At 47.1% G+C, this 21,356-nt stretch overlaps 1 protein-coding gene across 3 annotated transcripts in view; it reads left to right on the plus strand.

Annotated features, from left to right (window-relative positions):
* The window catches only part of PACSIN2 (protein kinase C and casein kinase substrate in neurons 2), a 141,961-nt gene that overhangs the window by 9,445 nt on the left and 111,160 nt on the right, over positions 1-21,356 (plus strand). The window contains exon 1 of one of the 3 annotated variants that reach the window (XM_045554741.1): positions 6,307-6,445. The exons of 1 other annotated variant lie outside the window; for it this stretch is intronic. The gene's annotated coding sequence lies outside the window, so the exon portion shown is untranslated. Of the gene's footprint in view, positions 1-6,306; positions 6,446-21,356 lie in introns of those variants that run through there. One more of the 3 variants, XM_045554735.1, reaches the window with a different exon arrangement.

Raw genomic sequence — 21,356 nt, forward strand, 5'->3', positions numbered from 1 at the left:
TGTTTCTTTGTTTTTAATAATTCAGTTAATTTTCTCCCCAGTGTGAAAGATATCCATGCTCATTATAGAATACATTAAAAAGTAGATAGGAAAGAAAAAAAGATCACCATGGTCTTACCCCTAAGAAATGTTGGTGTGTGTGTTAATTGCCTGGGTGGCTTAAAACAACAGAAACTTATTATTCTCCTACAGTTCGGGAGGCTAGAAGTCCAAAACCAAGTGTTGGCGGAGCCGCGCGCCCTTTAAAACCTGTAGGGAAAGTCCTTCCTTGCCTCTGCTGGCTGCTGGGGGTTGCTGGTGATCATTGGCCGTCCTTGGCTAGTAGATGCATCACGCCAAGCTCTGCCTCCATGAGACCGTGGACATCTTCTCCCTGTCTGTCTCTGTCCCCTCTCCTCTTCTTATAAGGACACCACTCGTAGATTAAGGGCCCATCCTATTCCAGTGTGATCCCATCTTAATCTGATTGCATCTGCAAAGACCCTATTTCCAAATCAGGTCATACTCATAGGTACCAAAGTTAGGACTTCAGCATAGCTTCTTAGGCAACACAATTCAACCCGTAACAATGTGTATCCACAGAAGTAGCACAGAGGTGAAGCTTCTTCCCAGCTGCACAACCTGCCCTAAGTTACAGCACTTTCTGCGCCTCATCTCAGACACGTGCCTCATAGGGTCATTGTGAAGGGGCTCACGTGAGAACAGAGCCTAGCCCCTCGTGGACAGTCAGTAAATATTTTTTTTCTAATCTAATAAGACTGGTATAGTATTATTCTCTTAAATCTCCTATTGTACATTTCAAAATGTATATGTGTGTGTACTTGTACCTACACAAATTATATCTACACATACACAATGACAGTGCAACATGACAAAAGCCACTCATGGTACTCAGGAGGGACACCAGGCTCAGCCTGGGTGTCAGAGAAGGCTTCCTGGAGGGTGTGACACCTGAGCAGAGTCCTGAGGACCAGTTGACAAGGTTTGGGTGAGAGCCCTTTGGGCTCAGAGGCTGGCAGCAGCCGGGGCTGACCAGCATGCGAGGTGTTTTCCTGTCTTGTTTACTGACAGTTTGTTGAAGAACCAAGTAACTGAAACAGTTTGTAAAGAAGACAGCAGAGTGAGAAGGCTGCTTTGTGTGCAGTCACCCTTAGGATGTGTTTGCCAAAGCTGAGACCTTCATTCAATAATTCAACAACTCAGCAAGGGGTTGTTGAGCTCAGCAGTGAACTGGGGCAATCAGGGGGTGGGAGGAGCCTTGTCTGCCAGGGCTGTAGAGTGTAGAGCAGGGCTTCTCAACCAGGGCAATCCCCACACCCCAATGACATTTTTGGTTATCACAATGGGGTACTCTTAGCATCGAGTGGGTAAAGGCTAGGGATGTGCCTAGACTCCTTCCAAAGCACAGGACAGCAAAGCTTTTCAAACTTAATGGGGCTGAGGTTGAGAAACGCTAGTGCAGAAGGAATAGTTAAATTGAATAAAACATCTCACGAATATATAATTACAAAGTGTATTGAATTTTTTTTTTGTTTGTTTTTTGGTTTTGTTTTGTTTTTGAGACAAGGTCTCACCCTGTTACTCAGGCTAGAGTGCAGTGGCATCATTGTAGCTCACTGCAACCTCAAAGTCCTGGGCTCAAGGGATCCTCCTGCCTCAGCCTCCCTAGTAGCTGGGACTACAGGTGCACCACACCAGCTAATTTTTCTATTTTTCATAGAGACGGTGTCTCACTCTTGCTCAGGCTGGTCTCAAACTCATGGCGTCAAGTAAACCTCCAGCCTTGGCCTCCCAAAGTGCTAGGATTACAGGCATGAGCCACCGTGACCGGCCTGTATTAAATGTTTAAAAAGAAAAGAGCCGGGAACCTCTGGACCTTTGACTGAGTTGTAATTGGCTTAGTGTAATCGGGCTTTCCTAACTGCTGGGGAAAACCCTTTTTAACAGAAGATAAAACTGGGCCTGTGTCACCCAGGCCTCTCCTCTCTTCTGTGACATCAGGAAGTGATTGGGACCCAGTTAAATACTTAGAGAGTATGTGTGTGTGTGGGAGGGATGTCTGTGGGACCAATGCTTCTTATACTCTGTTGTGTTTGTGGCATTGTGCCACATATAATCCCAGGCCCAAGACCACCCCTCCTGAAGTGTCCCTCCAGATGAAGCTTGGATGCCTCCAAGGCAGAGTCCAGGCTGGGAGCAGAGTTTGGCCAAGGCTCTGTCCAATCTTTCACAGATGGCAATCCAACAGTCAGGTGGGGACACATGGGCGAAGGTCTGCCTGTCCAGCAGGACCTTTGGCAACCGATGGTCTGGGGGCTAAGAGCAGCCCTAGACGGCTCCCCTGCAACCACGGTTCTACACTTCCTTGTGTTTTTAACTCTGGGCCTCTTTCAAGGAAATCTTACCTGCAATGAATAGCAGTGTTCTATTTGTATTGTTGTGCATTTATTTAATGATCTGTGTATTGGTGTGCAAGTTATTTTATAAGTTCAAGTTTATAAACTTTGTGATAAAGTGAACCAGATGAGACTGCTGCAGTTTTTAAAAAAAATTAGCCTCAGCATCTGATTTAATTTTGTATCATGAAAATCTGGATTCACAGAAATAGTTGCATACGATAACATTTTTTTTAAATCTTATGTTACAATTGCAGGCTTCTCTTCAATTGATCTAATCCAAGAGCCCGCAGAGGGTAAGAGGATACTTTGGATTTAGAATGGAATGAGTCATTGTTGGCTTCTGGGACCTCCACATCCTCCTGCATGGCAGGGACTCAGGAGGGAGTGCCGAGGGAGTTCATGTCTTCATCACATGGTAGAAGATACTTTACAATGTATCACATAAAGTCCAGGCATTGTAAAGTTTCATTCTAAGTCTCAAACCAGTAGCTTGAAATTATTGACACTTGGTTCAGTTTGGGACAAACGGTAACATTGTAACCCAGAGCCCTCCGAATGAGCTTTTCCACTTAGTAAAAGTATCCATCAGGAGTGGTGCTATCAAACAGTGTGAGACATAATAACAAACCGAAGAACTTGTGAAAAATGGAGTGATCCTGTTTTGGGGTGTCCTGGCGGGGCCCACTTTGGGAAGTCCTGTCTATATGAGGTACCATATCCGCCTCTGGCAGGGCCCAGGCTCCAGTTGAGTGGAGCACGTGTGGGTGGAACATTGTACTTGCTGGTACAATCTTATGTGAGCAGACCAGGGAGCTCAGGCCAGACTGGAACAAAACAAAACAAAGCAAGAAAGACTAGGGTAATTGCCTCCTAATCAATGACACATTTACAAGGAATTCAGATCTTTACACACACTTGGCAGGGGAGTGCTTCATTCTGAGGTATATCCAGAAATGTGTTTCTTTGGCTGCAATGGTTAACTCTTTGATGTCTCCAAAATATTAACAGTTGGTGCGGAGCACATGTTCTTTGGTTTGTCTTTTTTTTTTCTGTCTTTTAATCACACCTTAAAAAAAAGAAGTACCTGAAGCACTTTTACAAAATCCGCAGGCATCCTTGAACACACTCCACTACCACCAGCTGTGCCAGGCCCCCTCCTAGGCTTTCTCCCAGACGTGAACTCACAAATCCTGTTTCCCTAAGCACTAGGTTCTGTGATTATGCCCATTTTACAATTGAGAAAACTGAAGGCAATAGTAGTGAAGTAACTTGCCAGGGTCACACAGCCCCTCGCCGTTCAGTTGCTGTCCCCACTTTATTTCCTCTTGCTTCTCTTGGCTGCAATGCTCAGGCCAACAGAACCTTCCTCTGTCCCTGGAGAGCAGGATTTCTTGCCTCTGGGCCTTTACTCTCTGTCACCCTCCATCCATTTTGGCCCAGTTAAACATTGCTGTCTTCAATACCATTTGCCCCCCGCCCCCACTTCTATTCTAGACCCTATGTCCTTGCCAGATCTTCCCAGGTCTAGGTCCACCCCCCTGAACCCCTTCCCCTACCCAGCACATTCTAAATATTGGAATTGATTATTGAGTGAATGTCTGTAATAGATTATGATTTTTTTCTTGAAAGAAACACATATATCACTGTACAGGAAAGATTATTGTTGGCAATACAGCTATACCTGGATTTCTTTCTTTGTTTATTTTTGGAGAATGTTTTGTTCTCTGTGAAAGTATGTTTTAACCTGGACCATCTGTTTATCCAGGCTTCTTAGCGGGAAGTGGTTAATAAAGGACTAACCCGGTCAGCCTCGGTCCCAGATGGCGCTGTGGCAATGGGCACATTTGTGGGAAGAAAGGAACAAAAGTGCAGTTGACGAAGCATGACACACACGCTGCACAGACACTGAGCACTCACAGCCACGTACCCGGAACTCTTTTTCACGCTTTGACTCTTCATCACAACCCAGTTGCTCTGTCCCCACCCGCATGTCACAAAGGGGACACAGAAGAGCAGAGAACCACGGTGACTTGCCCAAGGCCCCTTGGCTGGAAAGAGGCAGAGGCCAGACTGGGCTCCAGGCCATTGGAATACGATTGAAGAAGGGGGCTGGGTGCAATGTTGTGAAGTGTTTGTGGGGAGCAAAGTTGGGTTGTTCACAGCTGGCAAAGGGGAGGTTTCTTTGGAAAAATCCCCCAATGAGCTGCCAGCACAGGAGGTGTCAGGATCCAGAGAGTTCAGGCAATGATGTCAGACTGCTGGCATGAGACAATGAGAGGAGTTTTGTGTTTGTCTTGAGAAGGAGAGGGAGAGAAAAGAAGGGAGAATGAAGGGAGCCAATGGCGTGTGAAGTGGCCAGAGTGCTGTATAACCCATGTGACCAGGTAGTGGCCCCTGGGGCTAGGAGGCCAAAAGGGCTCATGAGACGTCCTGTCTCACTGCTGGGCAGTGCCAGGCTTGACACCTCCCTGTGGCTTCCAGTCTCCAGGAACCCCTGTGAGACTCACCAGTGCTTGGTGTGAAGTGGGACTTGTGCTCATGTGCAATTGTTAAAGGGAATGGTGGTGAGGCCAGTGAGTATGCAGTGCAGGGGACAGCAGGAGGCCAGATGGCAGACACTTGTTCAGAAACCCTGAGAGAGGCTCTGGGTTTTCACAGGGCATGGAATTGTGGTGAAAACTCAACTTACCCAGGTCTGATAGAGCTGGGAGTCCCAGCTGATGGCTGGTTCCACACACTTGCTCCAGGGGTGTCTTGAGTCCTGAGAATGGGCAGGGACTAGTTGGAAGTGGCTTGGCCTGGCACCATATGTTGGTTCTTTTCTTTCTCAATTATTATCATAAGGACAATGCATGCAACGGAGCAAGCAGTCTAGAAAGTGAACAACCACTATATTTCTTTGTGGACTTTTCCTGTCCCTATCCATATATAGTAGCAATTCTAGAATTCCTATCATTTCGTATCAGGCTTTTGCTTTTAACGTTTTAGTTTAAGCATTTTTCCAGATTGCTACACAGTCCTCATTATTCTCAAGGAGGTGAGGTGGGACGAGCAGGGTCCTAGGGTGGAGTTGACCTGGATTTCCTATCCCAGCTCCACTTCTGGCTCTCTTTACTCCAAATCACTACCAGCAAGTTACCTGGTGTCAGTTTCTTAAATTCTCACTTGAGTGTACTCTTACCACCCTTTCCACACAGATTACAGGAAGCCACACTTAGAAAGTGCTTGAGATAGTGCTCAGTAAATGTTAGCCGTTTTTACTGATTATTTCCCTCTGCAGGATGGGGCCAATGCCTTATCAAGCAAGGTTATTGTGAGAATTAGAATGTGTGTACGCTGCCTGGCGTCTTGCCATCCATATACACTCTCTGGCAGCTACATACCCCTGCCCTGTTTTTGTTTTTGTTTTCCCCCCTGCCCTGTTTAAAACAGATGGCTCCAGTGGAATACACTCTAATGGCACAAGTCTGAGGAAACCCTGATGACATTAGTCTCCTGATGTCTCTCTGAGTCCCCTGGGAGAGGAAACTTTCTGAAAGACTACCTTCCCGGAACTCTCAGTCGGGTGAAGTGTTGCCCTGCCACGCCCTGCGCTCCTGGGAGCCAGCAAAGCTGCAAAACTCTGGCGGGGTGAGCAAGTCCCACAGACCACAGCCTCGGAGCGACTCTCTGAAAGTGACCCCCGCCGCCCTTTCAGCTCATTAAATAGGTACTCCCCTCGGATTGACAGGAGAGGCCACCAATGTGCGCCCAGGGGAGTTCCCTTGTGCGCACTAGGGGGCGTGCCGCCTCCTCGCTCTCCTGGCCCAATCTAGGGCGCCAAAGGGGCTATGGGGCGGGGCTCGGCGTCCGGTAGCCAATGGGACGAGCACAGCGGGCGAGGCGGGGGCGGGGCGGTCGCGACTGGCGGCAGAAGCGGCCGCTGCGGGTCTGGGCAGGGCTGGGCAGCGCGGCCGGAGCGAGGGCGGGAGCCGGGGCCGGCGCTGCAGACGCTGTCGCTGCCGGAGCAGGGTCTGCGGCGAGTCCGGAGGCGAGTGGCGGCCGAGGTGAGGGGCGCGCCGCGACGGTTGGGGCGCCGCGGGCGGGACCCGGGGGCGCTCGTGGCGGCGGGTCCAGCTCCCTGTCAGGGCTGCCGCGTCGGGCCCGCTCGGAGCTCCGCGGCCGCAGGGAAGTGTGTCGGGCCGCGCGGGCGCGGAACTTCCTGTCTCCGTGGGAGGGGGCGTACGGAGAAGGCATCCTGGGGGCGGCCAGGGGGCGAGTGGGCTAGGCTGGGGGAAGGGGTGGGAGCTGGTGAGCTTTCCGAGGCGGGGCCGCTGGAGAGAAGTACGGCGGCGGGGCCACGGGGGCTAACGGGCTGCAATGAGGGCGTCTGTAGGCAGCTGCAGGAGGGGGAGATGGGCGAGCTCAGGAGGCACCGAGGGGCGCGATTTGAGAGAAAGCTGGGAAGCCAAGGGGTGCAGAGGCTCACGGGGGACACGCGGTGAGCGAGGGGTGGCGCGGAGCCGCGCCGGAGCAGCGGTGTGGCGGGGAAGCGCCAGTTAGAGAGCAGGGCGAGCCAGGGTGGCGTGGAGGAGCGCGCGAGAGCAGGCGGGACACTTGCGGATGCGCCCTTTGGGGCGCTTTGACGACCGTCCTCCATTTCCTTCCTTCCCACCCTCCCTGTCCTGGCTCAATGTGGGTGTCTGGGGAGGTTGGGGAAGCAAAGCAGGTCCTAAGGCTGGGGCCCAGGCAGGCGAGGCTGAGGGTGTCCGCCCTTTTGACCCTTGGAGTTTCCCCAGACTCACTGAATCGGAAATGTGAACTCCCTCCCTCCTCCTCCTCTGGAGCTTCTGAGCCTGGCAGGACATCCTGAGAGGTCCTCCGTTGGAGAGGTAGTGATTTCCGCAGCTGAGTTTCATTGATTCACCATCAGAGAAGGTCGATTTTCTTTTCGGAAGGAGTTGGTCAGGGGAGCAAGCTGTGCTGTCTCCTTGGGCCCACACAGCCACAGCCTTTGGGGTAGACACGCCCTGGGGATTCCACTGTCCGGTTGGGTGCCTGAGGGAAGGTGGCCTTTGGGTGGGGTGTGTGCACCATTCCTGGGTCTCTTCTTTTCTCCTTTACTCCAGCTGCCCCGTGTTTTCGTGGTTAAGGAGGGTAAGCTACTCAGAGTCTCCTGGGCTACTCATTACCTGTTTACCAAACACTCCCTGGCTGTCCCGATGAAAATCAAGAGACCAGCTCAAAGAATTTAAACTTGAGCTGCAGACAGTGAGCTCACACCTTCTTTTCCTCCTCTTCAGTGCCTCCCTCTGTAGTTATTCCAATGTGCTGAAGTTCTGTTTTAGCCCCCCCTAGGATTGCCAGTTGGAGCCCAGGGCAAGGGGACCAACCATGTGGGCAGTTGAATGCCAGCCCTCCTGTTCTTGCCCAAAATGTTCTTATTGCACTTGATTCATGAGTCTGCCTGCGTGCAGCCTCCTCATAGAGGCATTGAATGTGTGCCAGGGCGACTTGGATTTCTCTTGATTCAGCTGGAAAACTTTCATCTGTGTGCATTTCAACTTAATTCTGGAGTTAGGCAGTCTCCTTGGTGAGGTTGTGCTAGTTGAGATGTGAGGCCACTACATTAAACACTTTTCTGTGGTGTGTTTTTCTCTTGATAATAGTCTTGAAGCTTTAAAGAAACTGGCCGTTAGGCTGATGATATTTATTACTTGGGAAAGTAACATAACACAGAAGAGCAGATGAGTGATTAGGTCTGCACTCTTTGTTCACTTTTTTGGAGAAGAATAACAACACGTTTGAATGGAAATGGAATCCCTAGCTCATACTGTTTTGGGAACTGGAACTTTGCTACTTTTAGTTTCAAATGTATAAGAGGTCATAATATTTAAATAATCTGAAAGCATGCATATGTGAAAAACAATATCTGGGTTTCCAATGTAGCCTGCTTCAGGAGATAAAATTGGCTTTCCCCACTCCTGGGCACCTGGTCTGCATCTCTGATGGCCAGGCATTTCTGGGAAGGGAGCAGAAAGGCATCTGTCCTTAACTTTTTGCTTCATCTCATCCCTTGACCGTCCATGCTGACTGAGTTAAGGGCATGATGTTCAGGCTTCCTGTTTCTGAAGGGGTCATCAGTTGATGGTTCCTGGATGTTATAGAATATCAAAAAGATCGCAAGTTTCTTTAATAATAGTAATGGCACCTTGTGTTTAGAGATCACAGTAGCATTTACTAAGTGCTCTCTGGCCACCCTCACCTGTACCTCCGAGCTGACTTGGACCTGCCTTATCTGCCATCAGATTGTGATGGCAGCTTCGTGGAGGCTACTTAATGTGGGTAATGACCATGTTCATGTGAGCGATAGTGCTGGCTCAGTTTTTTTCCAATTAGATTGTTTGAACTGTAGCTGCATACCTGAAGGCAGACAGCAATGCCTCAGTTACGAAGTCAGTTTGCATTCCACAGATACAGTCCTGTCTCCATGGCCACGGCAGCGATCCTTCACATACCTGAAAGCATGTCTATCTGCATGTCTGCCTGCAACTCGACTCCTGATGGGTCCCAGTGGTCGTCCCTGGGATGACTGTGCGGAGATTTCTTCAGATTTTTAGTATTCAGATGATTGTGCTCTGTCTGCTGACTGGAGATAGTCCTTTTTTTTTTTTTTTTTTTTTGTGGTTGAGACAGAGTGTGACTCGGTGTCCTTGGTAGAGTGCAGTGATGTCATTGTATCTTACTGTAAGCTCCAACTCCTGGGCTGTAAGTGATCCTCTGCCTCAGTCTCCCTGGTACCTGGGACTACAGGCGCATGCCACAATGCCCAGCTGGGTTTTGTCATTTTGTGTACTTGTTTTTTTTTTCTCTCTCTTTTATAGAGATGGGGTCTCACTGTGCTCAGGCTTGTGTCAAACCCCTGAGCTCCAGCTATCCTCTCACCTCAGCCTCCCAGAGAGCTAGGATTACAGACATAAGCCACTGTGCCTGGCCATGGAGATAGTCTTAAAAGAAAAATTCTGAAAGTATTCTGCACAGTGCAACATTTTTGGCATCTACATAGTTCCAAGGGTAACTACTTGAGGGGCAGCAGCTATCTGAGAGCAGATGTTTTGATATTTTGATTAAAAACACAAATAAAACCAAAAAACTCACTTCTTAAATTATGTATTGACTTCCATTTATTCCCATTATTGCACCTTTATCTGTTTGCTTAAAACTAACAAAGCATCATGTATTATTTTGTTGCGTATTAGAATAAAGCCTTTTTTATTTCATTTTTATTTTTATTTTTATTTTTTGAGACACAGTCTCACTCTGTTGCCTGGGCTAGAGTGCCATGGCATCAGCCTAGCTCATAGCAACCTCAAACTTCTGGGCTCAAGCAATCCTCCTGCCTCAGCCTTCCGAATAGCTGGGACTACAGGCATGTGCCACCATGCCTGGGTAATTTTTTTCTATATATTTTTAGTTGTCCAGCTAATTTTTTTCTATTTTTTTAGTAGAGACGGGGGTCTCGCTCTTGCTCAGGCTGGTCTCGAACTCCTGAGCTCAAATGATCTGCCTGCCTTGGCCTCCCAGATTGCTAGGATTACAGGCGTGAGCCACCGCGCCTGGCCTATTTTGTTTTTTTTTTTTTTGAGACAGAGTCTCACTCTGTCATCCCAGCTAGAGTGCAGTGGCATCATCATCGCTCACTGCAACCTCAAACTCCTGGGCTCAAGCAATCATCCTGCCTCAGGTTCCTGTGTAGCTGGGACTACAAGTGTGTACCATACCCAGCTAATTTTTCTACTCTTTGTAGAGATGAGGTTTTGCTGTGTTGCACAGGCTGGTCTTGAACTCCTGGCCTCAAGTGATCCTCCTGCCTCAGCCTCCCAAAGTGCTGGGATTGCAGGTGTCAGCTACCTTGCGGCCGAGAATCATATATATGTTTCTCCACTCCAGGCACTGAATTAGATAGAGATGAGAATATAAAAATGATTAAAATGGCATCTTCACTATCAAAGACCTCAGCAAGAAGTCTTAAAAAGGATAAATAAGGATAAAAACTTGCTGTAACTTTAGAAACTGCCTGTGTAGTGGCTTATGTAACATTCTGTGGCTATATAAAATTTATGTGATTTTGGCCGGGCATGAGCGCCTATAATCCTAACACTCTGGGAGGCCAAGGCAGGAGGAACGTTCAAGGTCAGGAGTTCGAGACCAGCCTGAGCAAGAGTGAGACCCTGTCTCTATTAAAAATAGAAAGAAATTATCTGGACAACTAAAAAAATATATAGAAAAAATTAGCTGGGCATAGTGGCACATGCCTGTAGTCCCAGCTACTTGGGAGGCTGAGGCAGAAAGATCGCTTAAGCCCAGGAGTTTGAGGTTGCTGTGAGCTAGGCTGATGCCACGGCACTCTAGCCTGGACAACAGAGCCAGACTCTGTGTCAAAAATAAAATTTATGTGATTTTTTTTCTTTTCCTTCCCAGGATATGGGATGGCAGAGCAGGAGGAGTGTGGATGGAGACTAGGAGGCTTGGGCTCTTGTCCAGCCTTTCCCTAACTAACTCTGAGGTCTGGGACAGTCAATACAGATCTTAGGGTCTCAGTTTTCACATTTGTAAAATGAAAGGTTTAGGGCTTCTTAACCTTTTGAGAATCTGATAACAACTGTGACCCCTTCTCAGAAAGCACACATGTGGACAGCTTTAGGGGCCTGGAGCCAGATTAAGAACTGGATCATTCCATCTCTAAGCTCCCTCTTGCCTCTGATATTCTGTAATCCTGTTTTCCCGGTCATCTTTGAGCTAATAATAATGGTGACTTGTATTTATAGAAGACACACATTCCAAAGCACTTTCACCTCTCAATTTTTTGTCCTTATAACATTTCTGAGTGGCAACAGATGAAGCCACCTGTTTTTTGTGATGAAGAAAGGGGTGCCAGGCTCGGCCACCACTTTGATAGGATCACACAGCCAGAGTCCTGTCCTGGAGCTGGGGCTCCTGGTTGCCAACTTGGGGCTTTTCCATTAGGTTTTGCTTCCTTGGTGGTTGTCGTTATGAGTTAGGTTTGGCAGTGTAAATATCCCAGAATGTGTCACTTGCAGAGGAAACTATTTGTTCATCTGCTGAAAGGACTGTTTTTCTGTCTGAATTTGGATCACTAAACACCTTTCTGTCTGATTTGTGAAAAGGTTACTTGTTTTGTTATTTTTTCTTGTCAGATTTTTTATAGGGACAAATCGTAGGACTTGAGCATTTTGAACAGACTAATTTAATGTTTATTGATTAAAGCATACATTGAAATTACTTCTCAGTTGCTTAGTGCTTGAGAGAGTAGTGAAATAAATGTTAAGTGAAAATTCCAAATGTCTGACTTGTCCCATCCAAATATGTCCTCACAGATGAGATGGTCCCTGCAGCCTGGGAGGCCTCTCCCTGGGCCCAGAGCCACTGGGTGGGTTTGAAAGTTGGGTGTGGATGTGCCAGTGACCAGGACTGTCCAACAGTGGCTTCTTGTGGCCTTCTGGCTAGATTCCTAACGTTTTGTGAACTGATTTTTTTCAGCTTATTAACAGTACAGAGTCTCAGCTATATAAAGAGCTCATGTGTGTAAAAGAACTCTAAACTTTTAAAGCCTTACAGATGTTGGATAGTTTCTGATTAAAATCAAAATAAAGATGTTTTGAGGCTGGGTGCAATGGCTCATGCCTGTAATCTTAGCACTCTGGGAGGCCAAAGCAGGAGGATTGTTTGAGGCCAGGAGTTTGAGACCAGTCTGAGCAAGAGCAAGACCCCATCTCTACTAAAAATAGAAAAAAAAAATTAGCCATGTGCTGGCACATGCCTGTAGTCCCAGCTACTGGGGAGGCTGAGGCAGGAGGATCGCTTGAGCCCAGGAGTTTGAGGTTGCAGTGAGCTATGATGATGCCACTCTAGTCGAGGTGACAGAGCAAGACTCTGTCTCAAAAAAAAAAAAATGTTTTGAATGCTCAGACGTGGAAGTTGATAGTGCTGCACTTAGTAGGTATCACTCAAATGTGGGGCATGTGTGGAGGAATCCACCTGTTCTGTCAGGTTATATGTGGTATAAATATTGGAGTGGCAGAGTTGTCAGCAGTGAGCTGGGGAACTGACTCCTTTAAGCTTCCATGTGGAAGTTCCTGCTTTTTATTTTCATGTCACTCCCAGGGCTGAGAACATGTGGAGGATATTTCTACTGCTCATGTGGAGGGAGCATTGTGGGTGAAGGGCCATGGCGAGGTGGGTCGAAAGGGGTGTTCTGGACGCTGTGTATGTCGTGCCCCAGCTCTGCCCACAGCTTTGCCCACCTGAGACTAAGGTGGCTCTTGCTTTGCGTGGGCAGCTCAGTGTAGGAAGTAAGCCTAGAAATGTTCGTATTCCATTGTGACAGTACCAGATGAGAGTGTGTACAGAGTTGTGGGGGACAAGGGAGGGTGGGTCTGACTGCACTCAGGACACTGCAGAGAGCTGACCTTCAGGGAGGTGACTTTGGAAGGGTTTCCCAGAGCCACAGGTGCTCTCCAGGTGCAGCCGATGGGGAGGAGTGTTCTGGGCAGAACTGCAGAGTCAAAAGGAACGTGGGGTGCAAGTGGCGTGGTATGAGAGGGGCTGCTGTGGGTGGGAGGAGGAAAGGCTTCAGGTTGTGTCATGCCTGTATGCCAAGCTTGGGGGTTTGGGCCTTCTGGAGGATGGAGTTCACTGGGGAGCCATTTCTAGGTATTAAACATAACCAGATGAAGATCTGGAAAGCAAAATGTCAGTTGAGAAGTCAGGGATGCAGATGGGGGAGGGGTGATTCAGGTGGCTCATTTTCATTAATGTCACTTATGTCCCTGGAAACTCAAGGATTGCCATTGACGTTGAGCAGTGGCTCAACCCTCTAATGAGAGGGGTTTCCAGGTGGGAATGGCTTCAGTCTTGACTCAGTCTCTTTGCTTCAGTTTACATTTTTGGTTGGTAGTGCAGCAGCTGCCTGGGTTCTACTTCTCTTTCCATATGGTTTATGCTTACAGATCTATGAGATTAGCATGTAACTTTCACTTCCTTCAGAAGACAGGTAATTGTGTAATAAGATATTGAAGGTTAGAAACATAGTTTTGATGCCAAGTGTGGTGGCTCACACTTGTAATCCCAGCAACTAGGGAGGAGGCCAAGGCGGGAGGATCGCTGGAGGCCAGGAGTTTGAGACCTGTTTGGACAACATTGCAAGAGCCCCTCGAAGGGAGGAAGGAAGGAAAGGAAAGGAAAGAAAGGAAAGAAACATGGTTTTGAAGTTAGACAACCCTGGATTTGGGTTCCAGCTCCACACTTAGAAGACTGTGGCCTTCCTTGGCCAAATGTTTCAATGTCTCCAAAACTAGGTGCCTTAATTTGGGCTGCTGTGACAAAGTACTGTAGACTGAGTGACTTGTGAACAGCAGATGTTTATTTCTTACCGTTCTGGAGGCTGGAAGTCTGAGAGCAGGGTGCCAGCGTGATTGGGTTCTGGTGGGGGTGTTTCTCCAGGTTGCAGACTACCAGCTTCTCCTTGTATCCTCACGTGGCGGACAGAGGGCAAGAGAGCTCTCTGAGGTCTCTTTCATAAGGGCACTAGTCTCATTCATGAGGGCTCCACCCTCATGACCTAATTAGCTCCCAAAGGCCCCACCCCCTAATACCATCAAATTTAGAGGTAGAATTTCAACATGGAATTTTTTGGGAATGTATTCAGTCCATTGCACCAGGGTACTGACAGCCTTCCTCACAGGAGATTATGGTAGGACTGGTGAGGTAATGGGCCCTGGGGCTCAGCACGTGCGCTCATAGTTCTTGCTCAGTAACTTTGGTTCCCGTGAAGTCCAATGTCTAATTAGGCAAATTTGCTAATTAATCAAACTATACCTTTAAAGTGCCGTAATTGATTTTATTTTGTCCAATTCTATTGAAAATCCTTCCAAAAGGTGTTATTCTTTTCTCCAAAGTATATTTAATGTGTTTGGATCTTTTCTTGGTGACTCAGGGTCATAAGGACTCTGTCACAGGTCATGGATACAGGCGAGGCCTCAGGCCCTACACAGAATACATTCATGTGCTGGCACTTACAAGGCCTGTCTTCTCTCATCTCATCACCTCTGAGCTTCTGTCTCTTCTGTCCTTTTGTCAGGGGAGGGCCTGAGGATGGTCGCATCCTCTCTGGGTTTTGAAGGCAGCCCCGCCGTGCAGAGGCCTTGCTCCCTTCTGGGTTGGTGATTCTGTGCCTGAGTTTAAGGTGGTGAGTTATAGGAAGGCTGACCCTGCGATGAAGGAATGTTGCTGTGACTGCTTAGTGACTCAGGAATGGACGGGACCATGTGTGACGGTGATGATAGCTCATATGTGGGTGATTAAAAGTAGGAGGACTTACAAAGTATTATAAATGATAAAGCTATATGTACACTGATCAGATGTGTGAAATAGTGTTAAAAATAATACACACTAATTATAGTTAAGGTTGTAGAATTACAGTTTCTCTTTGTTTCCCAAATTGTACCAGTGCCCTTTTACTTGTAGAACTAATATTTAAGTAATAACTTGACTTTATAATTAAAATAAGTATATATAAAAGCAACTTGGTTGTGTAGGCATTTGCACTTTACCAAGAAGTTTCCATAGCCCTCATTTTCTTTTCAGAACAGCCTTGATGGTTTGCTTCCCCGTTTATCATTCAGAGGGAGAAGAGAGGGAGAGCTGGAGAGGTCAGTTGGCTTTGCCTGAGACCACCAGCCTCGACCCCACAGGGGCCTCTGAGCCCATGCCCAGAGCCCCCAGGGAGGCTAGTTATGGGGCCTCTGCCTGGACCTGCAGGGTGGTCTTTAAGGCATAGAATCAAACGTGGCTAGTGTTTGGAAGTTTCCTATTGAATTGAATGAAATTTTATTATTATAAAATGATAGCCAAACTGTAGTTTGTGAACATTTTCATATTTTAAACTGTGTTTATGTTCCATTATACCAAATTATGTTGTCGCCAGCTGAGTATGCCAAGATTGTGAATTGTGGTCTTCAGAGGAACCGCAGAGCGGGCTCTGCTCCCTGCACGGTCCTGCAAGCCCACCATTAGTGGGTTTTGTAGCTGACTGATTGGCTGGAGTTGGCCTGCCTGCTCGCAGTTTAGCTTGGACATAATGATGTTTAAATTAAGCAATTGCAATCTCTGCACCCACAAATGTATCATCAGGTAAGGAGTCTGGGCGTGTGCCACAAAGGAGGACATGCCATGAGTGGGGACAGAATCAGTGGTGAGGGGGCTAACCATCTGGGACAGGCCCCTGTGTTCTGGGGTTTACTGAGGGACCATACAAGAAGACTCATGTTTCTGCTCATATAATTCTTGCAACAGGATAGTGTTCATGCCACTTTACACACCAGTGAATCGAAGCTCAGAGAGATTGTGACCTTCAGAGGTCAGCGTCAGAATTGACCCTCAGCCTGACTCTGAAGCCCACACTTACTTCATTTTATCTTGCTGCCTTGAATAAGTAAATTCTGAGTCACTCACCCTTAGATGAGAAATCTTTAAAAGTTAATTTTCCTTCCCTGTCTCTCAGAAACATAGAAATGAGGCAGATTATGTGGTCTTTTTTTGGGGGGCGGGGCTGCCTGAGCAGGGACTTGAACTTATGTGGTCTTTTGGTTTAAGACAGATCTGTGTCTGCAACTAACTTGGCTAAAGTAATCTGAAAGTTTGCAGTAATTTATGCAGCAGGGAGATAGGGCGGAAAAGAGAAAGCTGTTGACACGTAGCCAAGGCAGTGGGCGACAGGCAGGCGCGCACACACACACACACACACACACACACACACACACACACACACACTGACGCGTCCCACTTGAGGCAGGACGAGGATTCCAGAGGCCCTGGCTTAGGAGTGCTGTTGCCTTACCTTTGACAGCTGCATCCTAAAGGGTGTCATATGCCATTAAAGAGCAGGTAGTCGAGGGAGAAGAAATTACATTTCTATAGAGCACCATACTTTGTAGAATTGTGAAAGATCTTCACATTTTGTTGATATTGTGATATCTAATGAAGAGCATTTGCTCAGGTATATTAAGAGCAGATATTTATTTTTATGCTTGTGATAATCAACATTTTCGTTTCAAATGACTTCTTTTTGCTTTCTTGTCTTTAGGATCTTTTAAAAATCAAGGGTGCAACATAGAAAATAGAGTTTTCTGAATAAAGGGTTCCCTTTGTAGCTTACCTTCCACGTGCATAGAGGTTTTTGTGTATTTTAGATCGAGGTACCTATTTTTTTTTTTTTTTTTTTTGAGACAGAGTCTCACTCTGTTGCCCAGGCTAGAGTGCCATGGCGTCAGCCTAGCTCACAGCAACCTCAAACTCCTGGGCTCAAGCAATCCTCCTGCCTCAGCCTCCTGAGTAGCTGGGACTACAGGCATGCACCACCATGCCCGGCTAATTTTTTCTATATATTTTTAGTTATCCAGATAATTTCTTTCTATTTTTTTGGTAGAGACAGGGTCTCACTCTTGCTCAGGCTGGTCTTGAACTCCTGAACTCAAACAATTCCTCCCGCCTTGGCCTCCCAGAGTGCTAGGATTACAGGCGTGAGCCACCATGCCCAGCCTGAGTAACCTATTGACTGCCAGCTTGTACCAAACTTCAGAAGACACAAGGAGATACATTGACAATGATGCGTTGAGGTTATTAGTTTGAACATGAGGAAGCTATAGGTAGTGAGATCAGGTGCGTAGTCCCAGGTCACCCAGGTTGTAAATAGGGAAGAGGATTTGAAGCCTGCACTGAGCTCAGTGCTTTCTTTTCAGTAATTGACACTATTACAATTTTGTCCTTCAGACTCACTTAAATATTTTCTCAAATATTTTCCATGTTTTAGCATTGTCTTTAAAAAGATTATAAATGGTTTTATTATCCTGTTGATGTAATGAGATTAAAACATTCCCTATGCTGGACATTTTAGGTTATTTCCACTTTTTTGCTAACGTAGATGAATTTGAAGTTTACAGTTTCATTTTTATTTTTTCATCTGTGTTATTAGTTTTCCCAGGAATAGAAATCTTGGGTTAAAGGGTACAGACATCTTAAGAGTGCTTTGAAAGCCTGTTCTGCTGCTTGTAAGTTTAGTTTTCTGATATTTTGGGTGGAAAAATTGGGATTCTTTCTCTTTAAGGTGCCTTGTCCTTCAGAGCTTTCAAGTGTCTGTGAGATAAGAAACTTCTGTGAGGGTTTCTTAAGTGAGTCACATCTCCTTCCTGAGTTTCTGGATATCATTTTACTTGAATTGGTTAGTTTGCTTTCATGATCAAGAAACATTTAGAAAGTCCTTACTACTTTATTATTAATTCCCTGAGCTACTATTCAACATTCCCAAGGTTGTACATGTTTGTGGTTGCATTCTTCATCAGCTCAGTACTCTGAACCACAGTATCTCATGGAACTTGTTCTAGATTTCTTTTCCTCACGTATGCTTACTGGGGAAGACTATGCAAAGTTGTTTTTGCTGGTATCACCCACAAATCAGGACAGCCTAGGGGGTCATGTGATGCTTTGGAGTTTGTCTCTGTGGCTTCTAGGTACTGTTCTCATGGGTGTTCTGATCTCTGTTCCTTGCTAGAGACAAAAGTCTCAAAGCGAACATACTGGGAAGTTTATAGCATTGGTGTTTACTCTCCTTGTTTGTTTATTCTGAAGTCCATTGTGTCCTCCCATCATGTCCCGCCCCAGTGGGCTGACTTACTTTCCCACCTTCCACTGTCTCTTAGCTGTTTACTCTCAGACCTAGGGGAGTGCTGTTTTCCTGGCTGCTCATTTTCCAGGGTCTGTAAAGGACAAAGTGCTTAGCAGGCACAAGGAGGGGCTTCAGGTGGGGAAAGTGGCTGATCCAGCCAACCTCAGCTCTTATCCCTGGGTCCCCTATTTGGATTCCTGCCGCCTCCACCATGCCACCCACCCTTCCCCCCGGGGCTGTTTCTTTTTTAGTTCTCTGGACTCACTTTGGGTAAATGCTCACTTTTCTTGGTTCCTCTAATCCCAGCTAAGAAAAGCTGATGCTCACAACAAAATAGAGACTTTACTACGTACTAAGGTAGAAATAAGAGGAAACCATCACAAGCATAACAAGCGTTTTGTTTCCCAGGCACAAGTGGGCTTTCCGTGCCCACAGGGCTAGTCCAACTGCTGGCTCTGCTAGGCGCTGCCCAGCTTCCTGCTTCCCCTCCTGGCCCTGTTTATTCTGTCAATAAATCTAAATTTTAGAGTAATTAATGCTTTGCTCTGTGCTTGGTATTCTGCATTTTTACAAACGTGGAAATTGTACTTCGCCCTGGTTTCTACAGATGCCTAAACATGTCTAGGTTGCTGTTGCCTAGGCAACTGGCCAAGCTGTTGGTTGTGTGTGTGGTGAAGGCCCTGGCAGGGGCTGGATGGAAGCCCCAAGTCATCCTTAGAGCTTCTCAGCCAAGCTGACGTTAACCACCAAGCCCCAGAGGCATATGCTCTCTGTGCCTCTTTGTCCTTTGCAAGTTTCCTGTTTTATTACCCTGTGAAATCCCTGCTCAGCTGCCCCAGGCTTGGCTGGGTGGCGTGGCATGGGGCTGCTTTATTTTGAGACTGAACTTTTGGTAACTGACCATGAATCTTTAGCAGCCCTTGACCCAGGCTTTATTCTCGGTTGGACAGAGTGCAAGGGCTTCTTGTGCTCTCCCTTCAAGTTTCTTCTGCTTCTTAGACCTGGGGCTGGTTGCTGGGGCCCAGGGCTGGGCCTTGCCTGAAAGTCCCATGGAAACGGGGCCTTCTAGTGGGCCACAGGGGCGTCCTGACCACCTGTAAGTCATGGGAAAAAGTTAATGTGCCTGGATCCCTGGAGTGCTGCAGTATGTCTCCTTTTATGAAGACTGAGTGAAATGGTGGGTATAATAAATTCCAGATTTATCCTTTGTTGTTTTCTGTAATGCTGCTTTTATTTCCTTTTGGATTTATTTCCTTCCTTCTTACTCTTGCAAGTGTGGGTTTGAAGTTGCTGATGGGGGCTTGGGGGTGTCTCATCACCTCCCTTTAAAGCTCACACAGTCACTTTCCTTGAAGTTTTTTCGTGTGTGCACTCGTTTCCAGAATTGCTATTTTGGACCTGTGCTTTTCTGTCTGCTACTTCTATCAGGAATTTGCAGGTTCATGAAATTTAGAAATAGTTTAACATAACATGTGCTCTTACTAATGCATCCCTAATAAAGGGATGGGGTGGCTGGAAAACCTCCTCCAATCCCTGCCCTCCAAAAACTTCGTGTTAGCAGTGTGATTGGCAGAGGTGGAGACAAACTCTCTCAGCCCACTGGGAACTCCTGGGTATTCCCTCCCTAGGGTAGAGTTGGTGAATTGCCAATCCCCACAAAGGCTGTGAAGCCTGCTCCCCGCCCCCTATGCAGGTCCCTGCTGTTGAGGAGGGCCTGGCTTTTGGGGCCCTGACCTGGAACCCAGGTGCTTTCCCCCAGAGGAGGGCCCCTCTTGGGAGCCAGGGGACAAGGACAAGCCTCTGCTGAGTTCCAGTCTTGAACCAGCCAGTGCAGTGGGCTACAAGTGTGTACAGTGAGTTATTGTTAGGTAAGGAGCTCAGCAGCTGCGTTACCTGGGCTTGAATCCCAGCTTTGCAATTTATTGTGGGACCTATCTCACCTTTAAAATGGGGATAATGATAGGATTGTTGTGTGGGTTGGATGAATGAATGAATCTGTGCCCTGAACTTGGGACAGTGCTGCACTTAGCAAGCTCTGTGTAGCACAATCATTGGTGTGCCTCTGAGCCGCCCCACCATCCTGCCACGTGACTCTTTGATTCCCACTTTACAGTTGTGGAAACAGGCTCAGAGAAGCTTACTAACTCTTCAGAGCCGGATCTGTCTCAAGGTTCTCACTTTAGTGTGTTGTTGGTCCCCCATGGTGGCCCCCACACCCCAGGAAGTTAGGGAGTGACTGCTGAGGGACTGCCCCTCCAGGCTGTGCCCATAGGCGTAATTTGTAGATGGACTTTTTAATGCCCTGGTACACACACATCCACGCACTTACAAAGCATTTATATTTTATTGTATATTAATGATGCTGTGATTATGATTAATAAAATACCAGTTTATTTTAAAACTCGAATTTATAGTAGTAGCCTTTTGTCATCTTGATTTCCTAAATCACTGAATGTGAAAAATACTATCATCTAGAGATCTAGGGACCTTGTTGATCTTTAAAAAGGGTCCTTTCGTGGGGGGGAATTTGGTAGAAGTTCAGTGTTGCACTTTTCTTGTGTTGTCTTTTGGTGTCTGCCCTTCTGTCTTCTGGCGTCTACTTGCCTCATGTGTCGGGGCGTGCTGGGGAGGTGGAGTCCCTAGCGTGGCTGGACTGAGTAGTAAACTAGAAGCTAAGTCAGGAGCCCAGAATCTAAACCAGGTTCAAACTGGGAGAACGTCTGAAATCTCTGTGGCAGCAAAGAAGGTTCCTGTATCCAGGGACCCTGAAGGAATTTTGCCTAGTCCCTTGATTCTCTGGGAGCATTGCTCTGTGTCACTGACACCTGTCTCTCCTAGGGTGCTTAGTGGTGCTGAGTGATTTTTTGTTTTTATTCAACAACTTCCTGTACTTTCCCCCCGCTCCCACCCTAACCTGGGGTCTAGTTTCCAAGTACATTCCCAAATCCAAACTGCAGACTTAAAGGCTGGGGACAGTCCTTGGCTAAGCCAGTGATTATGTGGGGGCCAGCCCCTGGGAAACCTTCTCTTTTCCAGGAAGGCTCTAGTCTTTGTTAGATTTTGCTCTGTAATTTTACTGCCCTGCTCACCTATCCTTGGTTCTGAGACACATGGGTGGAACTCAGCCATGTTTCTTGACCTGTATTTGGGTCTCATATTTCCTTCAGAATTTCATGAAAATAGATTCTCTCCCTCTAGAAATGGACTCAGACATTTTTGCATGCAATTCCAATGAG

This window comes from Lemur catta, chromosome 6 (genome assembly GCF_020740605.2).
Source record: "Lemur catta isolate mLemCat1 chromosome 6, mLemCat1.pri, whole genome shotgun sequence".
NCBI classification, from domain to species: Eukaryota; Metazoa; Chordata; class Mammalia; order Primates; family Lemuridae; genus Lemur; species Lemur catta.